We start from the raw sequence: 8,571 nt of genomic DNA, 5'->3' as shown, positions 1-8,571 counted from the left end.
AGAACTGCTCCCACCGCATAATCACTCGCATCACACATCATCTCAAAAGGCTCTGTCCAATCAGGTGCCGTAATAACTGGTGCAGTTATCAATCTCTTCTTGAGAGTCTCGAATGCCGCCAAGCATTCATCATCAAATTTGAAAGGCACATCCTTCTCGAGCAAGTTGCACAACGGCTTAGATATCTTCGAGAAGTCCTTAATGAAACGCCGATAAAAACCCGCATGACCAAGAAAACTACGGATTCCTTTCACAGAAATAGGTGGTGGAAGATTTTCAATGACTCCCACCTTGGCTTTGTCCACCTCAAGATCCTTGCTAGAGACCTTATGCCCAAGAATAATGCCTTCACGCACCATAAAGTGACATTTTTCCCAATTGAGCACCAAATTAGTTTCCACACACCTTTTGAGCACCGCACGAAGATTATTCAAACATTCATCATACGAATGTCCAAAGACGGAGAAGTCATCCATGAACACTTCGACATTATTTCCAATCATATCAGTGAATATAGTCATCATACATCTCTGAAAAGTGGCAGGTGCGCCACATAAGCCAAATGAAACTCTGCGAAAAGCAAACGTGCCAAATGGAAAAGTGAAGGTAGTCTTTTCTTGATCCTCTGGTGCAATGCAAATCTGATTATACCCTGAATAGCCATCCAGAAGACAATAATACTCATGATCGGTCAACCTGTCAAGTATCTGATCAATAAATGAAAGAGGGAAGTGATCCTTTCTCGTGGCCTTGTTCAACTTTCTGTAATCCATGCATACCCTCCATCCTGTGACTGTTCGAGTGGAGATGAGCTCGTTCTTCTCATTTGCTACCACAGTTATACCTCCTTTTTTCGGTACACATTGCACGGGGCTCACCCAAGAACTGTCAAAAATAGGATATATGATTCCTACATCTAGCCACTTTAGAATTTCTTTCTTCACGACTTCTTTCATGATAGGATTAAGTCATCGCTGTTGCTCAACAGTCGGCTTACTACCTTCCTCTAGCAGAATTTTATGCATGCAGTACGAAGGGCTGATCCCCTTGATATCTGTTATAGTCCATCCGATAGCCGATTTGAATTCTCTCAAGATCCTCAAGAGCTTGTCCTTTTCACTACCTGAAAGGTCAGATGCAATAATAACAGGTAAAGTAGATGCATCACCTAAAAAGGCATACCTCAATTGTTCAGGCAATGGTTTAAGCTCCAAAGTAGGTGCTTCCTCAATAGATGGTTTGAGCTTTCCTTCAGCATTCTTGAGATCAGATGTACCAAGAGATTCAAATGGCATGTCTAGCTTTCGCCTCCAAGGAAAAGCATTTAGATATTGTAGTTGCTCATTCTCATCCTCATCATCACTGTCAAACTCCCCCACTAAGGCTTTCTCTAATGCATCAGACATTAGCATATGATCAAGTTCTGAAGTTACCGCAAAATCAATCAAATCCACTTTTAAGCACTCCTCATCTTCTGTAGGGAATTTTATCGCCTTGAATACATTGAATGTCACATCCTGATCCTGCACCCTCATAGTAAGTTCACCTTTCTGCACATCTATCAAGGTACGGTCTGTAGCCAAGAAAGGTCTTCCCAAGATTATGGGGATCTTCTTATCTTCCCCAAAATCCAAAATGACAAAGTCTGCAGGGAAGAAGAGATTATCCACCTTTACTAACACGTCCTCCACTATGCCTCGTGGATATGTAATAGAACGATCAGCCAATTGTAGAGACATGTAAGTGGGCTTTGGATCAAGAAAATTCAATTTTTTGAAGATAGAAAACGACATCAGATTGATGCTTGCTCCCAAATCGCACAGGCATTTGTCAAAAGACAACTTGCCAAAGGTGCAAGGAATGGTGAAGCTACCTGGATCTTTAAACTTTGGAGTAATTTTTGTTGCAGCACAGCACTGCACTCTTCCGTTAGAGCAACGGTCTCAAGGTCATCCAGTTTCACCTTCCTTGAAAGAATACTCTTCATGAATTTCGCATAACTAGGCATTTGTTCCAGAGCCTCATCGAAAGGTATGTTGATATGAAGTTTCTTGAACACCTCCAGACTTACCGAACTGCTTATCCAGCTTTTGTTGTTGCAATCTCTTAGGGAAAGGTGGTGGAGCATAGAGCTGTTTCTCCCCTGTATTACCCTCAGGCAGAGTATGTTCAACAGTAGTCTTCCTTGGTTCCACCGCTTTCTCCTTTTGCTTCTCTTCTTCCTCAACAACTTCACCTTTTCCGTCTTTTGCTTTTTCAGCATCAGCAACTTTTCCAGACCTTAAGGTAATAGCCTTGACTTGCTCTTTAGCTTCCTTCCTGCCTGGCACTTCAGTATCACTGGGAAGCGTGCCAGGTTGACAATTGAGCACTGCATTGGCTATTTGACTGATTTGATTTTCCAAGGTCTTGATAGAAATAACCTGACTTTTGCACAACAGCTTGAGTTCCTCGAAATCAGCACTAGAAGGTGGAGCAGCACCTCCTTGTTGAGGATATGATTGCCTTTGAGCATAATGCTGTGGTTGCTGGAATCCAGGTGGATTAAACTGTTTACTCACACCTTGCTGATATGGTAGCTGAATAGCATTCTGAGTATTGCTCCAGCTGAAATTGGGATGATTTCTGTTGTTAGGATGATAAGTAGCTGGCACAGGCTGCTGCGGTCGCTGATAATTGTTCACATACTGAATAGATTCATTAATAATAGAACATTGATCCGTAGCATGAGAACCTGCACAAAGCTCACAGACCATAGCTATCTGATTAACTCCGTAGATGGCTAAAGAATCGACCTTCAAAGATAGCGCTTGGAGCTACACTGCAATAGCTGTAGCTGCATCAACTTCCAGAATACCTGCTACCTTCCCAGGCATCATCCTTTGAGTTGGGTTTTGATGCTCATTTGCAGCCATAGTTTCAATAAGATTATAAGCCTCAGTATAACTTTTGGCCCACAAGGCGCCTTCAGCTGCTGCATCGAGCATGGACCGAGATTGGGCCCCCAAACCATTATAGAAACCAGTGATCACCATCCAGTCAGGCATACCATGATGTGGACACTTTCTCAATATCTCCTTGTAGCGCTCCCATGCTTCGCACATAGATTCTGTTAGTTGCTGCGTAAACTGAGTAAGAGCACTCCTCATAGCTGCAGTCTTCACCATTGGATAGAACTTCACCAGAAACTTTTGCGCATGATCTTGCCAAGTAGTGATGGACCCAGCTGGTTCAGAATGTAACCAGTCCTTAGCTTTATCCCTTAGAGAGAATGGGAAAAGCCTCAGCTTGATAGCCTCATCAGTCACATCATTATATTTGAAAGTACTACAAATCTCGATAAAATTCCTGATGTGCATGTTGGGGTCTTCAGTCATAGAACCTCCGAAAGAAACAAAATTCTGCACCATCTGAATAGTGCCCGGCTTGATTTCAAAAGTGTTGGCCTGAATAGCCGGATGAAGGATGCTTGACTGAATGTCATCAATTTTAGGCCGAGAAAAGTCCATAAGAGCTAGATCTGCTTGAACTATACGATCACCCATGATTAATGGTACTTTCTGCTCACTCTCTTTATCCGAATCTTCAAAATCTATCTTTAACGGAATATCAAGAATTGAGTCTGTCTCCTCAGCCGTATCTAAAGTCCTCTTGCGAGTACGAGAACGTGTTTGCATAAACGCTCGCTAAAGTACCTGACACACAACCGGAAACAATAAGTAACACGTCTTAATCAATGAGTCCTAATGAGCACTGATGGTAAATACATAAACTAAACAAATACGCCGAGTCCCCGGCAGCGGCGCCAAAAATTGTTAGGCGGAAAGACACGCGCTAATAATTCACGCAAGTATACGCGTTCGCAAGTAATATAGAATAATTTCTAGTTCGTTCCCACAGAGACTCAGACTAATTATGTTCAATTAACACTTACTCATCAATGTATGATTACTTCTCAATGTCAAGACAATAACACATAGAATTGATTAACTAATTATTAACTATAATTGACTACGAGAATTAAACACTTAATTGACACTTGAATTAACAATATTAAACACACATGAGATCATAACTTCATTACTACTTCCTTCAATAGTTATTGTTATTACCCTTAGCATGTAACGATGATGATATTAATCGAACAACATGAAACTGATAAAAGCCAACTTTCGTTGTACTAGTACCATTCTACCAAACATCCACAATTAAGATAGAAGTTGAATAGGCATCAATTATGTTGGGGTCTACAGAATTTGACAACATAACGATTTAAGCACAAGTTATTCCTTATGATTACACAGGGCAAGTAAAACGGTTAGAGTTACCCACTAATCATGGATACACATACATGAACTTATGCTAGCCTGGCAAGTTCTAAACCTCAAGATCCATTGTCGCTTCACAAGAGATTAACACCCTATCTTATATGTTCGCGACGCACATAAGACGAATAAGCACAACCAATACTAGATATCATACAATCATCACACACTAGGATATTAAACAACTAACTAAAGAATTCCATAGTAAATCCATTACGACCCCATGATCACGATTAGCCCATGATAGAACTCATCGTGACCATGGGTTCATATGAAAACATGATAATAACACACAAAAATAACTAATAAAACTACTTATTAAAACCAGAGTACGTCACAAGAGTAATAAGGTTCAAAGTAAAGAAAACTAGCATCCACTGATACAACGAATAAAAGAATCACAAGAAAACTATGCTTCCTCTTCTTCATTGCGATGTGCTAAAACGGTCTTCTTCCTTCTCTCCTTGCTCCTCGATTGATACCACGATTCTCCACACGTGAAACGTCTCTGAAAACTACTTATATAGAAGCCCCACAAGTCCCAGTTATCTCAGAAGTTGGAAGTCCAACAGAATCAAGAGTCTAAAAATCAGTATCTTATTTTACGACCCTGAGCGGCCGCCCAGCAATCCTGAACGGGCGCCCAGCTTCCTGAGCGGCCGCCCAGCCAGGTTGAGCGGGCGCCCAGCACCTCACTGGAAAATTTATTAATTTGCTCCCATTTTCTGCTGCGTTTTGTTCATAACTTCCCACTTGCAATGCCAAGCACATACTTAGGCTTATTCCTGATGAAATCTCCCCTCAAACACAAGTAATACCCTGAAATGCACAAACACTAGAAAAACGCATCAAATACACAAAATACTTGATTTCAAGACATCAATTCAAGCCATTATAAGACGTTCTAAGTGGTATACAATGCCATTTATCATTCATCACACCAACAAGGAGATGACATCTGTTAACAAGATGACTTAAGCATGGTGACATAAGGATGACAAATGGAAGGATTGGTTGGTTGATTGTGAGCCATGCATTTTTCACTATGGTAAAAATTAATTAACAATAAAAGAGTATCAACCAAGCCAAGGAAAATCATAACACAAATTGGAAGTTGACTTTTCATTTCAAGAAGAGAAGCTCTCGGCTTCTTCATCTTTTCAAGGAGAAAAAAATCAAAAACCAAGATCCAAGCCTTGTTAATTTGTAAGGTAATTATCCAAGGTCCCTTATACTTAGATATGGCTATCCTAGGAATCTAAGATCCCATTTCCTTCACAATCTCTTTCAATAAATCATTGAAGAAGAGAGTGAATAGTATTTTCAAGAACTTGAATTTTTTGATCTTGTGTTTTTGTTTAGATATAGCTTTTATAAGGATTTTCAAAGGTTGTTTCAAGCTCCTTAGTTACTGCTACTCACCAAGGAAGGTATAATCTCTTACCCTAGCCTTACTTTTGAATATTTAGAGCTTTTTATGATTGGTATAGTTCATGGGAAGCATGATTCATGTATATTTAGAGTTTGGTTGGATTTGTAATGAGTTTGAGTTGTAAATCTTGGTTATTGGCTAATGAACTTAAGTATAGCTAGTAGTTCATGTTTGGGGTAGTATAAGTTGGAAAATCTTGAGATGTTGGGACTGATGTAGTGAGGCTTGGAAGGAGTTTGGTTGTAATGTTGGTTGTGAGTTGGTTTGTGATTGATTTGAAGTGGTTAAAACTTGGTAATCGCATAAACATAGTCGTCGTAATGCCCGTTTTTATACAACTGCTTGTTCTTAGTAATCGGGACAGAAAGCTAACGTTTGAATTCGTAACTTTGCCATGTTTAGCTAGATTGTGTCGTAAGCTTCGTTTTGATATGTAGTTCGCTTGAATCCGATGTACGGTTTAGGAGAAACGACCGTTTTAAGTAACGGCGTTTCGTGAACAAACCATTTCCCCTCGCCTTACTTTGAAACCTTGGTTAAGGTCCTTAAATGACTATTTGGAGTATGAAATAATTATGTAAGGTTAAAGGGTCAGTTGGTAGGGTATTTACAAAAGCGTCGCCTTAAAATTCATAACGGTTAATTTATTAAAAATGGTGGAGCCGAGGGTACTCGAGCAACTTATGTGAATCGTTAAGCGCAAAAGCGAACGTTAGAGTCTAATTGGTTAAAGACTAGTTTCTTAAGCGACCATGGTTTAATTCTAACTTATATGTTGTTTATAGGTTATCAGACTCGTCCCAGGCCTTTTACCAACCCCAGTCGCTCAGGCAAGTTTTCTACCCGTTATATTGTTGTTGTGATGTAATACATTGATGCATTATCTTGAGATAAGTGCATGGTTATTATTAGCAAAGTCTTGCGATATATTGAAACATGTGATATGACATTTATATGCATGCCTATTTCGTAATCTTGATATTCTATTATCAATTCAAATGCTTATAAGTTGCATAATACCTATGCTAGAGATAAGCAGTAGTTTCGTATACCCTTAGTATAGGGGACCCAAAGGTGAACATTTTTCTAAACCGGGAGGCGATGTTCCCGAGTATAATATATATATATATATATAGTTTTCTATAACTATTAATCGGATAAGGTATATTCGATAATTTTGAATAATAATCAAACTATTTTCAATTATTCAAATAAAGATTGTACTTTCGTATAATTATATCTTTTGTTATTTATTACTCATTTCAAGTATGAGTTTTAAAACTTCTACTTCAAATATTTTTTTATAAAGATTATTCTTATAGGAATATTATTTAAATAATAATATTCAGATATTCTCTAACATATTGGGACTGATTTATTTTATAAAATCATCATTACTCTAAACATTCTTTAAAATGTTTTCGAGTCTTCAAAATGATTTTTAAAAGTTAGAGCGGATCCCAAAACTCGTTTTCAAATTTAAGATCTTCCTTTCGAAGGGGACTTGAATACTCGCTCAAAAATCTGAGGGATCCGGCTCTGTGGTGTATTTTATATTCGCAACAAGGTTGTTGTTTTGAGAAAACAATTTGATTACTTGCCCAACATTCGGGAAGTAAGTCCATCTAATTGAGTCGGCATAAGCGACAGGCCGGGGTACGGTCTATGAAAGTGTAAGAGGCTGGGTGACAGTCCATCCATGCGTGAGTGGCCGGGTAACGGTCTAGCGCGAGGTCTAATGCGGCCAGGTTGATGACCGGTGAGGAATTCATCCATCTACAGTAGAAAAGGTTACTTATTGGTATCATTGCCTGATCAGTAAGATATCGGGTTTATGCCAAAATTCTTTTCTTTCCAAATTCATTGGATATTGCAACCCTGTTCATACTTTGCATGACAGAGACTTTCAGGAAATGTATGAGAGATATATATATATGGATATATATATATATAGGGACTTAATAAAGTATCTCATAACTTCACTTCATTCAATAACATTTCAAAGATTGAATCTATTCAAGTCTTATGTTGTAGTCTCATCTATGTGACGAACTTCGAAAACTTATTATACTTTGAACAGTGGTAGTTCTAGTTTTCTAAAATGATATAAGTATAGTGAAGTAATTGGTAACTTCATCTCCCTTTAAACTTATATCCAATAAGTAATTATCTTACACTTAATAAGAATTTCCAGTAAGTTATCCATTTAGATACTTGCATTATTGACTACACTATATATTATCTTGCGAGCAGTAATGCTCACTTTTGCTTCATTTCTTCATCACACAACAACAGTTAGGAAAGATGGTCAGACTCAAGCAGACCCAACGCAAGAGCGTGGGAAGCGTCCTGCGTCTTCCCGTTGATATCATAGCTGCTATAGCTGTGGAGGTAGATCTATCTGTAGATCAGGCATTCTATTTATGGGAATCAATTATGTATAATTATAACTTATGGAAGATAATGGCAATTAACTGTAAACTTATTAAGTAATCATTTTGGGTTGTAATAACTTTTAAATTGTGGATTAAAGGACTTGTACTTATTTCAATTTCATCTCTCAGACTATAACGTGTTGTGGTGTGTGTTATTGTGGGGTCATAGCATGAGGTTATTTATTTTCAATTAAGTTAAGTGATATTTATGGAAAGGAAGACCGTGACGACCCGGATCCCCGACCCCGGATCTGGGGGTGTTACAGAAATGGTATCAGAGCTAAGCGTTATAAACCTCAGAGATGATGCGACGATATAATAATAAACTCACAAAGATAATAAGAACTCTTGCCAAGTTCATGGTCGGACTACTTAAAGT

At 38.6% G+C, this 8,571-nt stretch overlaps 1 non-coding gene across 1 annotated transcript; it reads left to right on the top strand.

Moving 5' to 3' along the window:
• The first annotated feature begins 3,045 nt into the window (after positions 1–3,045).
• Positions 3,046–3,152, top strand: LOC141687946 (small nucleolar RNA R71). Its single transcript, XR_012561421.1, has one exon. It is a non-coding gene; the product is annotated as a small nucleolar RNA R71 (small nucleolar RNA).
• The last annotated feature ends 5,419 nt before the right edge of the window (positions 3,153–8,571 follow it).

The sequence above is a fragment of the Apium graveolens genome, chromosome 9 (assembly GCF_009905375.1).
Source record: "Apium graveolens cultivar Ventura chromosome 9, ASM990537v1, whole genome shotgun sequence".
In the NCBI taxonomy this organism is placed as follows: Eukaryota; Viridiplantae; Streptophyta; class Magnoliopsida; order Apiales; family Apiaceae; genus Apium; species Apium graveolens.
The sequence above is the reverse complement of the archived record's forward strand: the minus strand, read 5'-3'. Positions and strand labels throughout refer to the sequence as shown.